Below are 20609 nucleotides of genomic sequence, written 5' to 3' on the forward strand. Positions count from 1 at the left end.
TAGGCAACGGTCCCTCTAATTTGTTTCTTTGGCCCGCACGCCCCGTCAACGGGCTGTGCGGCCCATTCAAAATTCAGCACGTGCACGTTTTTTCTATTCAAAAGCCGGCTCACCGGATGCGCGGGACCTGCAGCGCTCTGCGTTTCCACGCGGCTTTAAAGAGTGCATTGGTTGCAGGGCTGGAGGAGGTTACAGGGAAAGGGGGGGGGGCGATGCCGTGGAGGGATTTGAAAACAAGAGAATTTAAAAATCGAGGCGTTGCTGGACCATGAGCCAATGCAGGTCAGCGAGCACAGGGGGTGATGGGTAAATGGGACTTGGTGCGACTTAGGATACGGGCAGCAGAGTTCTTGGAGAAGTAACCCTTTCTGTTACTTCTTTATTTGTGGATGACGGCATGTGGTTAAGAAATAAGAAATAAGAGCAGGAGTAGGCCATGCGGCCCCTCGAGCCGGCTCCGCCATTCAATAAGATCATGGCCGGTCATCGACCTCAACTCCACTTTCCCGCTCGATCTCCATAACCCTAGAGTCCAAAAATCTATCAATCTCAGCCTTGAATATACCCAAAGACTCGGCATTCACAGCCCTCTGGGGCAGAGAACTCCAAAGGTTCACAAGCTTCTGAGTGAAGAAATTCCTCCTCATCTCGGTCTTAAATGGCCTACCCCTTATCCTGAGACTATGCCCCCTAGTTCTAGACACTCCAGCCAGGGGAAACAACCTCTCAGTATCTACCCTGCCAACCCCCTTCAGAATCTTGCATGTTTCAATGAGACCACCTCTCATTCTTCTAAACTGCCGAGAGTATAGGCCCATTCTGCACAATCTCTCATCGTAGGACAGCCCTCTCATGTTGTTTGCAAAGGAAAATGCCACGGTTCTTAGAAGGTCCTGGTGATATTCCCTGCCACAGGACATCATTTTGATTTACGGCATGACTGAAACGGAACAGGAGAAAGTCTTACTGGAAGCACTGACCATGCTGGAGGAAGTTAGGATTGCTGCACCGTTGGCTCGAGTACCTCAATATTTCCAGTGTCTCCCTTACATATAACAACATTAAGGAACATTTAATTCCCAGCTCCGCGTTTAAGCTCTTAATGTGGCTTTTCCTTATATCATTTACTCACTATGAGGACAATGATCATACTGAAAAGAGTGAGAAAGATTGCAAACAAAAACAACAACAACACCAACAACAACTTGTCTTTATATAGCGTCTTTAACGTAGTAAAAACGTCCCAAGGCCCTTCACAGGACTATTATAAGACAAAAAATGTGAAACCCGCTTAAAGAAATGAAGGTGGGTTTGTTGGTGAAATATTTCAACCACAGTGAGTGAATGTGACAAGTGATGAAGACTTGATGGGCCAGAACCTCACTATGTCTCTTATCGGTCTTTATGGGCAAAACTTGAAAATTGCTTTTTCAAAGACATCAGATTCCGAATTATTGTTCATATGAAGATATGACAAACATTTACTTCAGATGCAATAAATATAAGGAGAGATTTATTTCCAGAAAGCTTTCCGTGGCCTGAAGGACAGTTACTGAGGGAGCGTTCGTTTCCTTTTAAGGGCAATATGCAAATATGCATGGCCGGCTCTGTATTATTGCAGCGTTTTGTCAAAGGGTATATCATTATATATTGCAATATTTTAGCAGAATCGACATGAGAAAACAGCAGCACTTTCTGAATGAAGGGACATTGTGATTTTAAAAAAGGAGTCGTTGAGACGGTAAGAGGCAGTGAATGATGTGGCGAGGCAGTGTGTGCAGTTGGAAAGCATACTTACCTGGCAGGGGAGAGACCATGATCAAGAAGGTGGTTTGCCAGGATGAGGCTAGCCCATTGCACTTCGGGTGTGCTGACGCCTGCGATGTCCCCAAATGCGGGATACTCGACTGCAAAATTTGTGGTAGTGGGGGACTGCGTTCGCGCTCTCCCCTGGCTTTACAATAAAAAATAGAATTTCAACAGCATTCTCTTTTCAACTAAGCTGTCAAATATATATACCGTTATATATATCGTTTGCTTTGTTTTCAATTCTAACTGCGCTTTATTCCCAACACAGGGAGCTGTGACACAATACAACTCTGCATAATGGCCTATTCAAATCGCATCATAACCCATCCTAACGCTCACATTTCATTTCATCTTTACACTCACAGTTATATTCATCCTTACTACTAAGAAATTACACATTTTCCACAAAAAATCAACAATTATACACCGCATACAAAAAATGTTTCAAAGCTGCATGCCAACTCTGCACTTTGGCAAAATGTTCAACCTTATTCACTACAGAAACAATCATACAGCACACAACCAGGCCATTCGGCCCATCGTGTCTCTGCCGGCTCTTTCAAAGGGCTATCCAATTAATCCTACTCCTCTCTTCTTTCACCAAAGCCCTGCAATTATTTTACCTTCAAATATTATCCAAATTACCTTTTTACCTTAGGTCACCTCGAGCTGGGGTGGGGAAGGCGGGGAAACATCCTACTGTCGCCTCTGCTTCTTTTGCAAATTTTCTTCAATCTGTGTCTCCTGGTTACTGACCCTTCCGACACTGGAAACAGTTTATCCTTATTTACTCATCATCTTGTATTTATATAGCGTCTTTAACATAGTGAAACGTCCCAAGGCACTCCACAGGAGTGTTAGCAAACTAAATTTGACACCCAGCCGCACAAGGAGATATTAGGACAGATGACCAAAAGCTTGCTCGAAAAGGTAGGTTTTAAGGAGCGTCTGAAAGGAGGAGAGAGAGAGAGGCGGAGAGGTTTCGGGAGGGAATTCCAGAGTTTAGGGCCTAGGCAGCTGAAAGCACGCCCGCCACCGGCGGAGCGAATAAAGTAGGGGATACGCAAGACGCCCAAATTGCATGATCACAGAGATCAAAGGCGACATGAGGGAAAATGTTCTTACGCAGCGAGCGGTTAGCATCTGGAAATCACTGCTTGAAAGGGTGCTGGAGACAAATTCAATTGTGGCTTTCAGAAGAGAATTGGGTAAGTACCTGAAAGAAAAGAATTTGCAGGGCTACGGGGAAAAGGCAGGGGGGTGGGACTAGCTGAAGTGCTCTTGCAGAGAGTCGGCACGGGCTCGACGGGCCGAATGGCCTCCCTCTGTGCTGCAATCGTTCTATTATATGACCTCGGAGGGTTGTAGGCAACGGTCCCTCTAATTTGTTTCTTTGGCCCGCACGCCCCGTCAACGGGCTGTGCGGCCCATTCAAAATTCAGCACGTGCACGTTTTTTCTATTCAAAAGCCGGCTCACCGGATGCGCGGGACCTGCAGCGCTCTGCGTTTCCACGCGGCTTTAAAGAGTGCATTGGTTGCAGGGCTGGAGGAGGTTACAGGGAAAGGGGGGGGGGGGCGATGCCGTGGAGGGATTTGAAAACAAGAGAATTTAAAAATCGAGGCGTTGCTGGACCATGAGCCAATGCAGGTCAGCGAGCACAGGGGGTGATGGGTAAATGGGACTTGGTGCGACTTAGGATACGGGCAGCAGAGTTCTTGGAGAAGTAACCCTTTCTGTTACTTCTTTATTTGTGGATGACGGCATGTGGTTAAGAAATAAGAAATAAGAGCAGGAGTAGGCCATGCGGCCCCTCGAGCCGGCTCCGCCATTCAATAAGATCATGGCCGGTCATCGACCTCAACTCCACTTTCCCGCTCGATCTCCATAACCCTAGAGTCCAAAAATCTATCAATCTCAGCCTTGAATATACCCAAAGACTCGGCATTCACAGCCCTCTGGGGCAGAGAACTCCAAAGGTTCACAAGCTTCTGAGTGAAGAAATTCCTCCTCATCTCGGTCTTAAATGGCCTACCCCTTATCCTGAGACTATGCCCCCTAGTTCTAGACACTCCAGCCAGGGGAAACAACCTCTCAGTATCTACCCTGCCAACCCCCTTCAGAATCTTGCATGTTTCAATGAGATCACCTCTCATTCTTCTAAACTGCCGAGAGTATAGGCCCATTCTACACAATCTCTCATCGTAGGACAGCCCTCTCATGTTGTTTGCAAAGGAAAATGCCACGGTTCTTAGAAGGTCCTGGTGATATTCCCTGCCACAGGACATCATTTTGATTTACGGCATGACTGAAACGGAACAGGAGAAAGTCTTACTGGAAGCACTGACCATGCTGGAGGAAGTTAGGATTGCTGCACCGTTGGCTCGAGTACCTCAATATTTCCAGTGTCTCCCTTACATATAACAACATTAAGGAACATTTAATTCCCAGCTCCGCGTTTAAGCTCTTAATGTGGCTTTTCCTTATATCATTTACTCACTATGAGGACAATGATCATACTGAAAAGAGTGAGAAAGATTGCAAACAAAAACAACAACAACACCAACAACAACTTGTCTTTATATAGCGTCTTTAACGTAGTAAAAACGTCCCAAGGCCCTTCACAGGACTATTATAAGACAAAAAATGTGAAACCCGCTTAAAGAAATGAAGGTGGGTTTGTTGGTGAAATATTTCAACCACAGTGAGTGAATGTGACAAGTGATGAAGACTTGATGGGCCAGAACCTCACTATGTCTCTTATCGGTCTTTATGGGCAAAACTTGAAAATTGCTTTTTCAGAGACATCAGATTCCGAATTATTGTTCATATGAAGATATGACAAACATTTACTTCAGATGCAATAAATATAAGGAGAGATTTATTTCCAGAAAACTTTCCGTGGCCTGAAGGACAGTTACTGAGGGAGCGTTCGTTTCCTTTTAAGGGCAATATGCAAATATGCATGGCCGGCTCTGTATTATTGCAGCGTTTTGTCAAAGGGTATATCATTATATATTGCAATATTTTAGCAGAATCGACATGAGAAAACAGCAGCACTTTCTGAATGAAGGGACATTGTGATTTTAAAAAAGGAGTCGTTGAGACGGTAAGAGGCAGTGAATGATGTGGCGAGGCAGTGTGTGCAGCTGGAAAGCATACTTACCTGGCAGGGGAGACACCATGATCAAGAAGGTGGTTCTCCCAGGACGAGGCTAGCCCATTGCACTGCGGGTGTGCTGACGCCTGCGATGTCCCCAAATGCGGGATACTCGACTGCAAAATTTGTGGTAGTGGGGGACTGCGTTCGCGCTCTCCCCTGGCTTTACAATAAAAAATAGAATTTCAACAGCATTCTCTTTTCAACTAAGCTGTCAAATATATATACCGTTATATATATCGTTTGCTTTGTTTTCAATTCTAACTGCGCTTTATTCCCAACACAGGGAGCTGTGACACAATACAACTCTGCATAATGGCCTATTCAAATCGCATCATAACCCATCCTAACGCTTACATTTCATTTCATCTTTACACTCACAGTTATATTCATCCTTACTACTAAGAAATTACACATTTTCCACAAAAAATCAACAATTATACACCGCATACAAAAAATGTTTCAAAGCTGCATGCCAACTCTGCACCTTGGCAAAATGTTCAACCTTATTCACTACAGAAACAATCATACAGCACACAACCAGGCCATTCGGCCCATCGTGTCTCTGCCGGCTCTTTCAAAGGGCTATCCAATTAATCCTACTCCTCTCTTCTTTCACCAAAGCCCTGCAATTATTTTACCTTCAAATATTATCCAAATTACCTTTTTACCTTAGGTCACCTCGAGCTGGGGTGGGGAAGGCGGGGAAACATCCTACTGTCGCCTCTGCTTCTTTTGCAAATTTTCTTCAATCTGTGTCTCCTGGTTACTGACCCTTCCGACACTGGAAACAGTTTATCCTTATTTACTCATCATCTTGTATTTATATAGCGTCTTTAACATAGTGAAACGTCCCAAGGCACTCCACAGGAGTGTTAGCAAACTAAATTTGACACCCAGCCGCACAAGGAGATATTAGGACAGATGACCAAAAGCTTGCTCGAAAAGGTAGGTTTTAAGGAGCGTCTGAAAGGAGGAGAGAGAGAGAGGCGGAGAGGTTTCGGGAGGGAATTCCAGAGTTTAGGGCCTAGGCAGCTGAAAGCACGCCCGCCACCGGCGGAGCGAATAAAGTAGGGGATACGCAAGACGCCCAAATTGCATGATCACAGAGATCAAAGGCGACATGAGGGAAAATGTTCTTACGCAGCGAGCGGTTAGCATCTGGAAATCACTGCTTGAAAGGGTGCTGGAGACAAATTCAATTGTGGCTTTCAGAAGAGAATTGGGTAAGTACCTGAAAGAAAAGAATTTGCAGGGCTACGGGGAAAAGGCAGGGGGGTGGGACTAGCTGAAGTGCTCTTGCAGAGAGTCGGCACGGGCTCGACGGGCCGAATGGCCTCCCTCTGTGCTGCAATCGTTCTATTATATGACCTCGGAGGGTTGTAGGCAACGGTCCCTCTAATTTGTTTCTTTGGCCCGCACGCCCCGTCAACGGGCTGTGCGGCCCATTCAAAATTCAGCACGTGCACGTTTTTTCTATTCAAAAGCCGGCTCACCGGATGCGCGGGACCTGCAGCGCTCTGCGTTTCCACGCGGCTTTAAAGAGTGCATTGGTTGCAGGGCTGGAGGAGGTTACAGGGAAAGGGGGGGGCGATGCCGTGGAGGGATTTGAAAACAAGAGAATTTAAAAATCGAGGCGTTGCTGGACCATGAGCCAATGCAGGTCAGCGAGCACAGGGGGTGATGGGTAAATGGGACTTGGTGCGACTTAGGATACGGGCAGCAGAGTTCTTGGAGAAGTAACCCTTTCTGTTACTTCTTTATTTGTGGATGACGGCATGTGGTTAAGAAATAAGAAATAAGAGCAGGAGTAGGCCATGCGGCCCCTCGAGCCGGCTCCGCCATTCAATAAGATCATGGCCGGTCATCGACCTCAACTCCACTTTCCCGCTCGATCTCCATAACCCTAGAGTCCAAAAATCTATCAATCTCAGCCTTGAATATACCCAAAGACTCGGCATTCACAGCCCTCTGGGGCAGAGAACTCCAAAGGTTCACAAGCTTCTGAGTGAAGAAATTCCTCCTCATCTCGGTCTTAAATGGCCTACCCCTTATCCTGAGACTATGCCCCCTAGTTCTAGACACTCCAGCCAGGGGAAACAACCTCTCAGTATCTACCCTGCCAACCCCCTTCAGAATCTTGCATGTTTCAATGAGACCACCTCTCATTCTTCTAAACTGCCGAGAGTATAGGCCCATTCTACACAATCTCTCATCGTAGGACAGCCCTCTCATGTTGTTTGCAAAGGAAAATGCCACGGTTCTTAGAAGGTCCTGGTGATATTCCCTGCCACAGGACATCATTTTGATTTACGGCATGACTGAAACGGAACAGGAGAAAGTCTTACTGGAAGCACTGACCATGCTGGAGGAAGTTAGGATTGCTGCACCGTTGGCTCGAGTACCTCAATATTTCCAGTGTCTCCCTTACATATAACAACATTAAGGAACATTTAATTCCCAGCTCCGCGTTTAAGCTCTTAATGTGGCTTTTCCTTATATCATTTACTCACTATGAGGACAATGATCATACTGAAAAGAGTGAGAAAGATTGCAAACAAAAACAACAACAACACCAACAACAACTTGTCTTTATATAGCGTCTTTAACGTAGTAAAAACGTCCCAAGGCCCTTCACAGGACTATTATAAGACAAAAAATGTGAAACCCGCTTAAAGAAATGAAGGTGGGTTTGTTGGTGAAATATTTCAACCACAGTGAGTGAATGTGACAAGTGATGAAGACTTGATGGGCCAGAACCTCACTATGTCTCTTATCGGTCTTTATGGGCAAAACTTGAAAATTGCTTTTTCAGAGACATCAGATTCCGAATTATTGTTCATATGAAGATATGACAAACATTTACTTCAGATGCAATAAATATAAGGAGAGATTTATTTCCAGAAAACTTTCCGTGGCCTGAAGGACAGTTACTGAGGGAGCGTTCGTTTCCTTTTAAGGGCAATATGCACATATGCATGGCCGGCTCTGTATTATTGCAGCGTTTTGTCAAAGGATATATCATTATATATTGCAATATTTTAGCAGAATCGACATGAGAAAACAGCAGCACTTTCTGAATGAAGGGACATTGTGATTTTAAAAAAGGAGTCGTTGAGACGGTAAGAGGCAGTGAATGATGTGGCGAGGCAGTGTGTGCAGCTGGAAAGCATACTTACCTGGCAGGGGAGACACCATGATCAAGAAGGTGGTTCTCCCAGGACGAGGCTAGCCCATTGCACTTCGGGTGTGCTGACGCCTGCGATGTCCCCAAATGCGGGATACTCGACTGCAAAATTTGTGGTAGTGGGGGACTGCGTTCGCGCTCTCCCCTGGCTTTACAATAAAAAATAGAATTTCAACAGCATTCTCTTTTCAACTAAGCTGTCAAATATATATACCGTTATATATATCGTTTGCTTTGTTTTCAATTCTAACTGCGCTTTATTCCCAACACAGGGAGCTGTGACACAATACAACTCTGCATAATGGCCTATTCAAATCGCATCATAACCCATCCTAACGCTTACATTTCATTTCATCTTTACACTCACAGTTATATTCATCCTTACTACTAAGAAATTACACATTTTCCACAAAAAATCAACAATTATACACCGCATACAAAAAATGTTTCAAAGCTGCATGCCAACTCTGCACCTTGGCAAAATGTTCAACCTTATTCACTACAGAAACAATCATACAGCACACAACCAGGCCATTCGGCCCATCGTGTCTCTGCCGGCTCTTTCAAAGGGCTATCCAATTAATCCTACTCCTCTCTTCTTTCACCAAAGCCCTGCAATTATTTTACCTTCAAATATTATCCAAATTACCTTTTTACCTTAGGTCACCTCGAGCTGGGGTGGGGAAGGCGGGGAAACATCCTACTGTCGCCTCTGCTTCTTTTGCAAATTTTCTTCAATCTGTGTCTCCTGGTTACTGACCCTTCCGACACTGGAAACAGTTTATCCTTATTTACTCATCATCTTGTATTTATATAGCGTCTTTAACATAGTGAAACGTCCCAAGGCACTCCACAGGAGTGTTAGCAAACTAAATTTGACACCCAGCCGCACAAGGAGATATTAGGACAGATGACCAAAAGCTTGCTCGAAAAGGTAGGTTTTAAGGAGCGTCTGAAAGGAGGAGAGAGAGAGAGGCGGAGAGGTTTCGGGAGGGAATTCCAGAGTTTAGGGCCTAGGCAGCTGAAAGCACGCCCGCCACCGGCGGAGCGAATAAAGTAGGGGATACGCAAGACGCCCAAATTGCATGATCACAGAGATCAAAGGCGACATGAGGGAAAATGTTCTTACGCAGCGAGCGGTTAGCATCTGGAAATCACTGCTTGAAAGGGTGCTGGAGACAAATTCAATTGTGGCTTTCAGAAGAGAATTGGGTAAGTACCTGAAAGAAAAGAATTTGCAGGGCTACGGGGAAAAGGCAGGGGGGTGGGACTAGCTGAAGTGCTCTTGCAGAGAGTCGGCACGGGCTCGACGGGCCGAATGGCCTCCCTCTGTGCTGCAATCGTTCTATTATATGACCTCGGAGGGTTGTAGGCAACGGTCCCTCTAATTTGTTTCTTTGGCCCGCACGCCCCGTCAGCGGGCTGTGCGGCCCATTCAAAATTCAGCACGTGCACGTTTTTTCTATTCAAAAGCCGGCTCACCGGATGCGCGGGACCTGCAGCGCTCTGCGTTTCCACGCGGCTTTAAAGAGTGCATTGGTTGCAGGGCTGGAGGAGGTTACAGGGAAAGGGGGGGGCGATGCCGTGGAGGGATTTGAAAACAAGAGAATTTAAAAATCGAGGCGTTGCTGGACCATGAGCCAATGCAGGTCAGCGAGCACAGGGGGTGATGGGTAAATGGGACTTGGTGCGACTTAGGATACGGGCAGCAGAGTTCTTGGAGAAGTAACCCTTTCTGTTACTTCTTTATTTGTGGATGACGGCATGTGGTTAAGAAATAAGAAATAAGAGCAGGAGTAGGCCATGCGGCCCCTCGAGCCGGCTCCGCCATTCAATAAGATCATGGCCGGTCATCGACCTCAACTCCACTTTCCCGCTCGATCTCCATAACCCTAGAGTCCAAAAATCTATCAATCTCAGCCTTGAATATACCCAAAGACTCGGCATTCACAGCCCTCTGGGGCAGAGAACTCCAAAGGTTCACAAGCTTCTGAGTGAAGAAATTCCTCCTCATCTCGGTCTTAAATGGCCTACCCCTTATCCTGAGACTATGCCCCCTAGTTCTAGACACTCCAGCCAGGGGAAACAACCTCTCAGTATCTACCCTGCCAACCCCCTTCAGAATCTTGCATGTTTCAATGAGATCACCTCTCATTCTTCTAAACTGCCGAGAGTATAGGCCCATTCTACACAATCTCTCATCGTAGGACAGCCCTCTCATGTTGTTTGCAAAGGAAAATGCCACGGTTCTTAGAAGGTCCTGGTGATATTCCCTGCCACAGGACATCATTTTGATTTACGGCATGACTGAAACGGAACAGGAGAAAGTCTTACTGGAAGCACTGACCATGCTGGAGGAAGTTAGGATTGCTGCACCGTTGGCTCGAGTACCTCAATATTTCCAGTGTCTCCCTTACATATAACAACATTAAGGAACATTTAATTCCCAGCTCCGCGTTTAAGCTCTTAATGTGGCTTTTCCTTATATCATTTACTCACTATGAGGACAATGATCATACTGAAAAGAGTGAGAAAGATTGCAAACAAAAACAACAACAACACCAACAACAACTTGTCTTTATATAGCGTCTTTAACGTAGTAAAAACGTCCCAAGGCCCTTCACAGGACTATTATAAGACAAAAAATGTGAAACCCGCTTAAAGAAATGAAGGTGGGTTTGTTGGTGAAATATTTCAACCACAGTGAGTGAATGTGACAAGTGATGAAGACTTGATGGGCCAGAACCTCACTATGTCTCTTATCGGTCTTTATGGGCAAAACTTGAAAATTGCTTTTTCAAAGACATCAGATTCCGAATTATTGTTCATATGAAGATATGACAAACATTTACTTCAGATGCAATAAATATAAGGAGAGATTTATTTCCAGAAAACTTTCCGTGGCCTGAAGGACAGTTACTGAGGGAGCGTTCGTTTCCTTTTAAGGGCAATATGCAAATATGCATGGCCGGCTCTGTATTATTGCAGCGTTTTGTCAAAGGGTATATCATTATATATTGCAATATTTTAGCAGAATCGACATGAGAAAACAGCAGCACTTTCTGAATGAAGGGACATTGTGATTTTAAAAAAGGAGTCGTTGAGACGGTAAGAGGCAGTGAATGATGTGGCGAGGCAGTGTGTGCAGTTGGAAAGCATACTTACCTGGCAGGGGAGAGACCATGATCAAGAAGGTGGTTTGCCAGGACGAGGTTAGCCCATTGCACTTCGGGTGTGCTGACGCCTGCGATGTCCCCAAATGCGGGATACTCGACTGCAAAATTTGTGGTAGTGGGGGACTGCGTTCGCGCTCTCCCCTGGCTTTACAATAAAAAATAGAATTTCAACAGCATTCTCTTTTCAACTAAGCTGTCAAATATATATACCGTTATATATATCGTTTGCTTTGTTTTCAATTCTAACTGCGCTTTATTCCCAACACAGGGAGCTGTGACACAATACAACTCTGCATAATGGCCTATTCAAATCGCATCATAACCCATCCTAACGCTCACATTTCATTTCATCTTTACACTCACAGTTATATTCATCCTTACTACTAAGAAATTACACATTTTCCACAAAAAATCAACAATTATACACCGCATACAAAAAATGTTTCAAAGCTGCATGCCAACTCTGCACTTTGGCAAAATGTTCAACCTTATTCACTACAGAAACAATCATACAGCACACAACCAGGCCATTCGGCCCATCGTGTCTCTGCCGGCTCTTTCAAAGGGCTATCCAATTAATCCTACTCCTCTCTTCTTTCACCAAAGCCCTGCAATTATTTTACCTTCAAATATTATCCAAATTACCTTTTTACCTTAGGTCACCTCGAGCTGGGGTGGGGAAGGCGGGGAAACATCCTACTGTCGCCTCTGCTTCTTTTGCAAATTTTCTTCAATCTGTGTCTCCTGGTTACTGACCCTTCCGACACTGGAAACAGTTTATCCTTATTTACTCATCATCTTGTATTTATATAGCGTCTTTAACATAGTGAAACGTCCCAAGGCACTCCACAGGAGTGTTAGCAAACTAAATTTGACACCCAGCCGCACAAGGAGATATTAGGACAGATGACCAAAAGCTTGCTCGAAAAGGTAGGTTTTAAGGAGCGTCTGAAAGGAGGAGAGAGAGAGAGGCGGAGAGGTTTCGGGAGGGAATTCCAGAGTTTAGGGCCTAGGCAGCTGAAAGCACGCCCGCCACCGGCGGAGCGAATAAAGTAGGGGATACGCAAGACGCCCAAATTGCATGATCACAGAGATCAAAGGCGACATGAGGGAAAATGTTCTTACGCAGCGAGCGGTTAGCATCTGGAAATCACTGCTTGAAAGGGTGCTGGAGACAAATTCAATTGTGGCTTTCAGAAGAGAATTGGGTAAGTACCTGAAAGAAAAGAATTTGCAGGGCTACGGGGAAAAGGCAGGGGGGTGGGACTAGCTGAAGTGCTCTTGCAGAGAGTCGGCACGGGCTCGACGGGCCGAATGGCCTCCCTCTGTGCTGCAATCGTTCTATTATATGACCTCGGAGGGTTGTAGGCAACGGTCCCTCTAATTTGTTTCTTTGGCCCGCACGCCCCGTCAACGGGCTGTGCGGCCCATTCAAAATTCAGCACGTGCACGTTTTTTCTATTCAAAAGCCGGCTCACCGGATGCGCGGGACCTGCAGCGCTCTGCGTTTCCACGCGGCTTTAAAGAGTGCATTGGTTGCAGGGCTGGAGGAGGTTACAGGGAAAGGGGGGGGGGCGATGCCGTGGAGGGATTTGAAAACAAGAGAATTTAAAAATCGAGGCGTTGCTGGACCATGAGCCAATGCAGGTCAGCGAGCACAGGGGGTGATGGGTAAATGGGACTTGGTGCGACTTAGGATACGGGCAGCAGAGTTCTTGGAGAAGTAACCCTTTCTGTTACTTCTTTATTTGTGGATGACGGCATGTGGTTAAGAAATAAGAAATAAGAGCAGGAGTAGGCCATGCGGCCCCTCGAGCCGGCTCCGCCATTCAATAAGATCATGGCCGGTCATCGACCTCAACTCCACTTTCCCGCTCGATCTCCATAACCCTAGAGTCCAAAAATCTATCAATCTCAGCCTTGAATATACCCAAAGACTCGGCATTCACAGCCCTCTGGGGCAGAAAACTCCAAAGGTTCACAAGCTTCTGAGTGAAGAAATTCCTCCTCATCTCGGTCTTAAATGGCCTACCCCTTATCCTGAGACTATGCCCCCTAGTTCTAGACACTCCAGCCAGGGGAAACAACCTCTCAGTATCTACCCTGCCAACCCCCTTCAGAATCTTGCATGTTTCAATGAGATCACCTCTCATTCTTCTAAACTGCCGAGAGTATAGGCCCATTCTACACAATCTCTCATCGTAGGACAGCCCTCTCATGTTGTTTGCAAAGGAAAATGCCACGGTTCTTAGAAGGTCCTGGTGATATTCCCTGCCACAGGACATCATTTTGATTTACGGCATGACTGAAACGGAACAGGAGAAAGTCTTACTGGAAGCACTGACCATGCTGGAGGAAGTTAGGATTGCTGCACCGTTGGCTCGAGTACCTCAATATTTCCAGTGTCTCCCTTACATATAACAACATTAAGGAACATTTAATTCCCAGCTCCGCGTTTAAGCTCTTAATGTGGCTTTTCCTTATATCATTTACTCACTATGAGGACAATGATCATACTGAAAAGAGTGAGAAAGATTGCAAACAAAAACAACAACAACACCAACAACAACTTGTCTTTATATAGCGTCTTTAACGTAGTAAAAACGTCCCAAGGCCCTTCACAGGACTATTATAAGACAAAAAATGTGAAACCCGCTTAAAGAAATGAAGGTGGGTTTGTTGGTGAAATATTTCAACCACAGTGAGTGAATGTGACAAGTGATGAAGACTTGATGGGCCAGAACCTCACTATGTCTCTTATCGGTCTTTATGGGCAAAACTTGAAAATTGCTTTTTCAGAGACATCAGATTCCGAATTATTGTTCATATGAAGATATGACAAACATTTACTTCAGATGCAATAAATATAAGGAGAGATTTATTTCCAGAAAACTTTCCGTGGCCTGAAGGACAGTTACTGAGGGAGCGTTCGTTTCCTTTTAAGGGCAATATGCACATATGCATGGCCGGCTCTGTATTATTGCAGCGTTTTGTCAAAGGATATATCATTATATATTGCAATATTTTAGCAGAATCGACATGAGAAAACAGCAGCACTTTCTGAATGAAGGGACATTGTGATTTTAAAAAAGGAGTCGTTGAGACGGTAAGAGGCAGTGAATGATGTGGCGAGGCAGTGTGTGCAGCTGGAAAGCATACTTACCTGGCAGGGGAGACACCATGATCAAGAAGGTGGTTCTCCCAGGACGAGGCTAGCCCATTGCACTGCGGGTGTGCTGACGCCTGCGATGTCCCCAAATGCGGGATACTCGACTGCAAAATTTGTGGTAGTGGGGGACTGCGTTCGCGCTCTCCCCTGGCTTTACAATAAAAAATAGAATTTCAACAGCATTCTCTTTTCAACTAAGCTGTCAAATATATATACCGTTATATATATATCGTTTGCTTTGTTTTCAATTCTAACTGCGCTTTATTCCCAACACAGGGAGCTGTGACACAATACAACTCTGCATAATGGCCTATTCAAATCGCATCATAACCCATCCTAACGCTCACATTTCATTTCATCTTTACACTCACAGTTATATTCATCCTTACTACTAAGAAATTACACATTTTCCACAAAAAATCAACAATTATACACCGCATACAAAAAATGTTTCAAAGCTGCATGCCAACTCTGCACCTTGGCAAAATGTTCAACCTTATTCACTACAGAAACAATCATACAGCACACAACCAGGCCATTCGGCCCATCGTGTCTCTGCCGGCTCTTTCAAAGGGCTATCCAATTAATCCTACTCCTCTCTTCTTTCACCAAAGCCCTGCAATTATTTTACCTTCAAATATTATCCAAATTACCTTTTTACCTTAGGTCACCTCGAGCTGGGGTGGGGAAGGCGGGGAAACATCCTACTGTCGCCTCTGCTTCTTTTGCAAATTTTCTTCAATCTGTGTCTCCTGGTTACTGACCCTTCCGACACTGGAAACAGTTTATCCTTATTTACTCATCATCTTGTATTTATATAGCGTCTTTAACATAGTGAAACGTCCCAAGGCACTCCACAGGAGTGTTAGCAAACTAAATTTGACACCCAGCCGCACAAGGAGATATTAGGACAGATGACCAAAAGCTTGCTCGAAAAGGTAGGTTTTAAGGAGCGTCTGAAAGGAGGAGAGAGAGGCGGAGAGGTTTCGGGAGGGAATTCCAGAGTTTAGGGCCTAGGCAGCTGAAAGCACGCCCGCCACCGGCGGAGCGAATAAAGTAGGGGATACGCAAGACGCCCAAATTGCATGATCACAGAGATCAAAGGCGACATGAGGGAAAATGTTCTTACGCAGCGAGCGGTTAGCATCTGGAAATCACTGCTTGAAAGGGTGCTGGAGACAAATTCAATTGTGGCTTTCAGAAGAGAATTGGGTAAGTACCTGAAAGAAAAGAATTTGCAGGGCTACGGGGAAAAGGCAGGGGGGTGGGACTAGCTGAAGTGCTCTTGCAGAGAGTCGGCACGGGCTCGACGGGCCGAATGGCCTCCCTCTGTGCTGCAATCGTTCTATTATATGACCTCGGAGGGTTGTAGGCAACGGTCCCTCTAATTTGTTTCTTTGGCCCGCACGCCCCGTCAACGGGCTGTGCGGCCCATTTAAAATTCAGCACGTGCACGTTTTTTCTATTCAAAAGCCGGCTCACCGGATGCGCGGGACCTGCAGCGCTCTGCGTTTCCACGCGGCTTTAAAGAGTGCATTGGTTGCAGGGCTGGAGGAGGTTACAGGGAAAGGGGGGGGCGATGCCGTGGAGGGATTTGAAAACAAGAGAATTTAAAAATCGAGGCGCTGCTGGACCATGAGCCAATGCAGGTCAGCGAGCACAGGGGGTGATGGGTAAATGGGACTTGGTGCGACTTAGGATACGGGCAGCAGATTTCTTGGAGAAGTAACCCTTTCTGTTACTTCTTTATTTGTGGATGACGGCATGTGGTTAAGAAATAAGAAATAAGAGCAGGAGTAGGCCATGCGGCCCCTCGAGCCGGCTCCGCCATTCAATAAGATCATGGCCGGTCATCGACCTCAACTCCACTTTCCCGCTCGATCTCCATAACCCTAGAGTCCAAAAATCTATCAATCTCAGCCTTGAATATACCCAAAGACTCGGCATTCACAGCCCTCTGGGGCAGAGAACTCCAAAGGTTCACAAGCTTCTGAGTGAAGAAATTCCTCCTCATCTCGGTCTTAAATGGCCTACCCCTTATCCTGAGACTATGCCCCCTAGTTCTAGACACTCCAGCCAGGGGAAACAACCTCTCAGTATCTACCCTGCCAACCCCCTTCAATGAGATCACCTCTCATTCTTCTAAACTGCCGAGAGTATAGGCCCATTCTACACAATCTCTCATCGTAGGACAGCCCTCTCATGTTGTTTGCAAAGGAAAATGCCACGGTTCTTAGAAGGTCCTGGTGATATTCCCTGCCACAGGACATCATTTTGATTTACGGCATGACTGAAACGGAACAGGAGAAAGTCTTACTGGAAGCACTGACCATGCTGGAGGAAGTTAGGATTGCTGCACCGTTGGCTCGAGTACCTCAATATTTCCAGTGTCTCCCTTACATATAACAACATTAAGGAACATTTAATTCCCAGCTCCGCGTTTAAGCTCTTAATGTGGCTTTTCCTTATATCATTTACTCACTATGAGGACAATGATCATACTGAAAAGAGTGAGAAAGATTGCAAACAAAAACAACAACAACACCAACAACAACTTGTCTTTATATAGCGTCTTTAACGTAGTAAAAACGTCCCAAGGCCCTTCACAGGACTATTATAAGACAAAAAATGTGAAACCCGCTTAAAGAAATGAAGGTGGGTTTGTTGGTGAAATATTTCAACCACAGTGAGTGAATGTGACAAGTGATGAAGACTTGATGGGCCAGAACCTCACTATGTCTCTTATCGGTCTTTATGGGCAAAACTTGAAAATTGCTTTTTCAAAGACATCAGATTCCGAATTATTGTTCATATGAAGATATGACAAACATTTACTTCAGATGCAATAAATATAAGGAGAGATTTATTTCCAGAAAACTTTCCGTGGCCTGAAGGACAGTTACTGAGGGAGCGTTCGTTTCCTTTTAAGGGCAATATGCAAATATGCATGGCCGGCTCTGTATTATTGCAGCGTTTTGTCAAAGGGTATATCATTATATATTGCAATATTTTAGCAGAATCGACATGAGAAAACAGCAGCACTTTCTGAATGAAGGGACATTGTGATTTTAAAAAAGGAGTCGTTGAGACGGTAAGAGGCAGTGAATGATGTGGCGAGGCAGTGTGTGCAGCTGGAAAGCATACTTACCTGGCAGGGGAGAGACCATGATCAAGAAGGTGGTTCTCCCAGGACGAGGCTAGCCCATTGCACTTCGGGTGTGCTGACGCCTGCGATGTCCCCAAATGCGGGATACTCGACTGCAAAATTTGTGGTAGTGGGGGACTGCGTTCGCGCTCTCCCCTGGCTTTACAATAAAAAATAGAATTTCAACAGCATTCTCTTTTCAACTAAGCTGTCAAATATATATACCGTTATATATATCGTTTGCTTTGTTATCAATTCTAACCGCTTTATTCCCAACACAGGGAGCTGTGACACAATACAACTCTGCATAATGGCCTATTCAAATCGCATCATAACCCATCCTAACGCTCACATTTCATTTCATCTTTACACTCACAGTTATATTCATCCTTACTACTAAGAAATTACACATTTTCCACAAAAAATCAACAATTATACACCGCATACAAAAAATGTTTCAAAGCTGCATGCCAACTCTGCACTTTGGCAAAATGTTCAACCTTATTCACTACAGAAACAATCATACAGCACACAACCAGGCCATTCGGCCCATCGTGTCTCTGCCGGCTCTTTCAAAGGGCTATCCAATTAATCCTACTCCTCTCTTCTTTCACCAAAGCCCTGCAATTATTTTACCTTCAAATATTATCCAAATTACCTTTTTACCTTAGGTCACCTCGAGCTGGGGTGGGGAAGGCGGGGAAACATCCTACTGTCGCCTCTGCTTCTTTTGCAAATTTTCTTCAATCTGTGTCTCCTGGTTACTGACCCTTCCGACACTGGAAACAGTTTATCCTTATTTACTCATCATCTTGTATTTATATAGCGTCTTTAACATAGTGAAACGTCCCAAGGCACTCCACAGGAGTGTTAGCAAACTAAATTTGACACCCAGCCGCACAAGGAGATATTAGGACAGATGACCAAAAGCTTGCTCGAAAAGGTAGGTTTTAAGGAGCGTCTGAAAGGAGGAGAGAGAGAGAGGCGGAGAGGTTTCGGGAGGGAATTCCAGAGTTTAGGGCCTAGGCAGCTGAAAGCACGCCCGCCACCGGCGGAGCGAATAAAGTAGGGGATACGCAAGACGCCCAAATTGCATGATCACAGAGATCAAAGGCGACATGAGGGAAAATGTTCTTACGCAGCGAGCGGTTAGCATCTGGAAATCACTGCTTGAAAGGGTGCTGGAGACAAATTCAATTGTGGCTTTCAGAAGAGAATTGGGTAAGTACCTGAAAGAAAAGAATTTGCAGGGCTACGGGGAAAAGGCAGGGGGGTGGGACTAGCTGAAGTGCTCTTGCAGAGAGTCGGCACGGGCTCGACGGGCCGAATGGCCTCCCTCTGTGCTGCAATCGTTCTATTATATGACCTCGGAGGGTTGTAGGCAACGGTCCCTCTAATTTGTTTCTTTGGCCCGCACGCCCCGTCAACGGGCTGTGCAGCCCATTCAAAATTCAGCACGTGCACGTTTTTTCTATTCAAAAGCCGGCTCACCGGATGCGCGGGACCTGCAGCGCTCTGCGTTTCCACGCGGCTTTAAAGAGTGCATTGGTTGCAGGGCTGGAGGAGGTTACAGGGAAAGGGGGGGGCGATGCCGTGGAGGGATTTGAAAACAAGAGAATTTAAAAATCGAGGCGTTGCTGGACCATGAGCCAATGCAGGTCAGCGAGCACAGGGGGTGATGGGTAAATGGGACTTGGTGCGACTTAGGATACGGGCAGCAGAGTTCTTGGAGAAGTAACCCTTTCTGTTACTTCTTTATTTGTGGATGACGGCATGTGGTTAAGAAATAAGAAATAAGAGCAGGAGTAGGCCATGCGGCCCCTCGAGCCGGCTCCGCCATTCAATAAGATCATGGCCGGTCATCGACCTCAACTCCACTTTCCCGCTCGATCTCCATAACCCTAGAGTCCAAAAATCTATCAATCTCAGCCTTGAATATACCCAAAGACTCGGCATTCACAGCCCTCTGGGGCAGAGAACTCCAAAGGTTCACAACCTTCTGAGTGAAGAAATTCCTCCTCATCTCGGTCTTAAATGGCCTACCCCTTATCCTGAGACTATGCCCCCTAGTTCTAGACACTCCAGCCAGGGGAAACAACCTCTCAGTATCTACCCTGCCAACCCCCTTCAATGAGATCACCTCTCATTCTTCTAAACTGCCGAGAGTATAGGCCCATTCTACACAATCTCTCATCGTAGGACAGCCCTCTCATGTTGTTTGCAAAGGAAAATGCCACGGTTCTTAGAAGGTCCTGGTGATATTCCCTGCCACAGGACATCATTTTGATTTACGGCATGACTGAAACGGAACAGGAGAAAGTCTTACTGGAAGCACTGACCATGCTGGAGGAAGTTAGGATTGCTGCACCGTTGGCTCGAGTACCTCAATATTTCCAGTGTCTCCCTTACATATAACAACATTAAGGAACATTTAATTCCCAGCTCCGCGTTTAAGCTCTTAATGTGGCTTTTCCTTATATCATTTACTCACTATGAGGACAATGATCATACTGAAAAGAGTGAGAAAGATTGCAAACAAAAACAACAACAACACCAACAACAACTTGTCTTTATATAGCGTCTTTAACGTAGTAAAAACGTCCCAAGGCCCTTCACAGGACTATTATAAGACAAAAAATGTGAAACCCGCTTAAAGAAATGAAGGTGGGTTTGTTGGTGAAATATTTCAACCACAGTGAGTGAATGTGACAAGTGATGAAGACTTGATGGGCCAGAACCTCACTATGTCTCTTATCGGTCTTTATGGGCAAAACTTGAAAATTGCTTTTTCAAAGACATCAGATTCCGAATTATTGTTCATATGAAGATATGACAAACATTTACTTCAGATGCAATAAATATAAGGAGAGATTTATTTCCAGAAAACTTTCCGTGGCCTGAAGGACAGCTACTGAGGGAGCGTTCGTTTCCTTTTAAGGGCAATATGCAAATATGCATGGCCGG

General features: G+C 45.4%; 6 non-coding genes across 6 annotated transcripts; all 6 read left to right on the forward strand.

The window, feature by feature from the left end:
* The first annotated feature begins 1790 nt into the window (after nucleotides 1-1790).
* Nucleotides 1791-1953, forward strand: LOC147081120 (U1 spliceosomal RNA). Its single transcript, XR_015076841.1, has one exon. It is a non-coding gene; the product is annotated as a U1 spliceosomal RNA (small nuclear RNA).
* A 3013-nt stretch (nucleotides 1954-4966) lies between these two features.
* On the forward strand, nucleotides 4967-5130 carry LOC147081121 (U1 spliceosomal RNA). Its single transcript, XR_015076832.1, has one exon. It is a non-coding gene; the product is annotated as a U1 spliceosomal RNA (small nuclear RNA).
* A 3009-nt stretch (nucleotides 5131-8139) lies between these two features.
* On the forward strand, nucleotides 8140-8303 carry LOC147081122 (U1 spliceosomal RNA). Its single transcript, XR_015076825.1, has one exon. It is a non-coding gene; the product is annotated as a U1 spliceosomal RNA (small nuclear RNA).
* A 3009-nt stretch (nucleotides 8304-11312) lies between these two features.
* Nucleotides 11313-11475, forward strand: LOC147081123 (U1 spliceosomal RNA). The gene has a single exon (XR_015076847.1). It is a non-coding gene; the product is annotated as a U1 spliceosomal RNA (small nuclear RNA).
* A 3011-nt stretch (nucleotides 11476-14486) lies between these two features.
* Nucleotides 14487-14650, forward strand: LOC147081124 (U1 spliceosomal RNA). The gene has a single exon (XR_015076833.1). It is a non-coding gene; the product is annotated as a U1 spliceosomal RNA (small nuclear RNA).
* Nucleotides 14651-17640: 2990 nt separating this feature from the next.
* Nucleotides 17641-17804, forward strand: LOC147081125 (U1 spliceosomal RNA). Its single transcript, XR_015076842.1, has one exon. It is a non-coding gene; the product is annotated as a U1 spliceosomal RNA (small nuclear RNA).
* The last annotated feature ends 2805 nt before the right edge of the window (nucleotides 17805-20609 follow it).

This window comes from Somniosus microcephalus, unplaced genomic scaffold (assembly GCF_052327205.1).
Source record: "Somniosus microcephalus isolate GS21.2 unplaced genomic scaffold, FLI_Smic_1.0 scaffold768, whole genome shotgun sequence".
Classification (NCBI taxonomy): domain Eukaryota; kingdom Metazoa; phylum Chordata; class Chondrichthyes; order Squaliformes; family Somniosidae; genus Somniosus; species Somniosus microcephalus.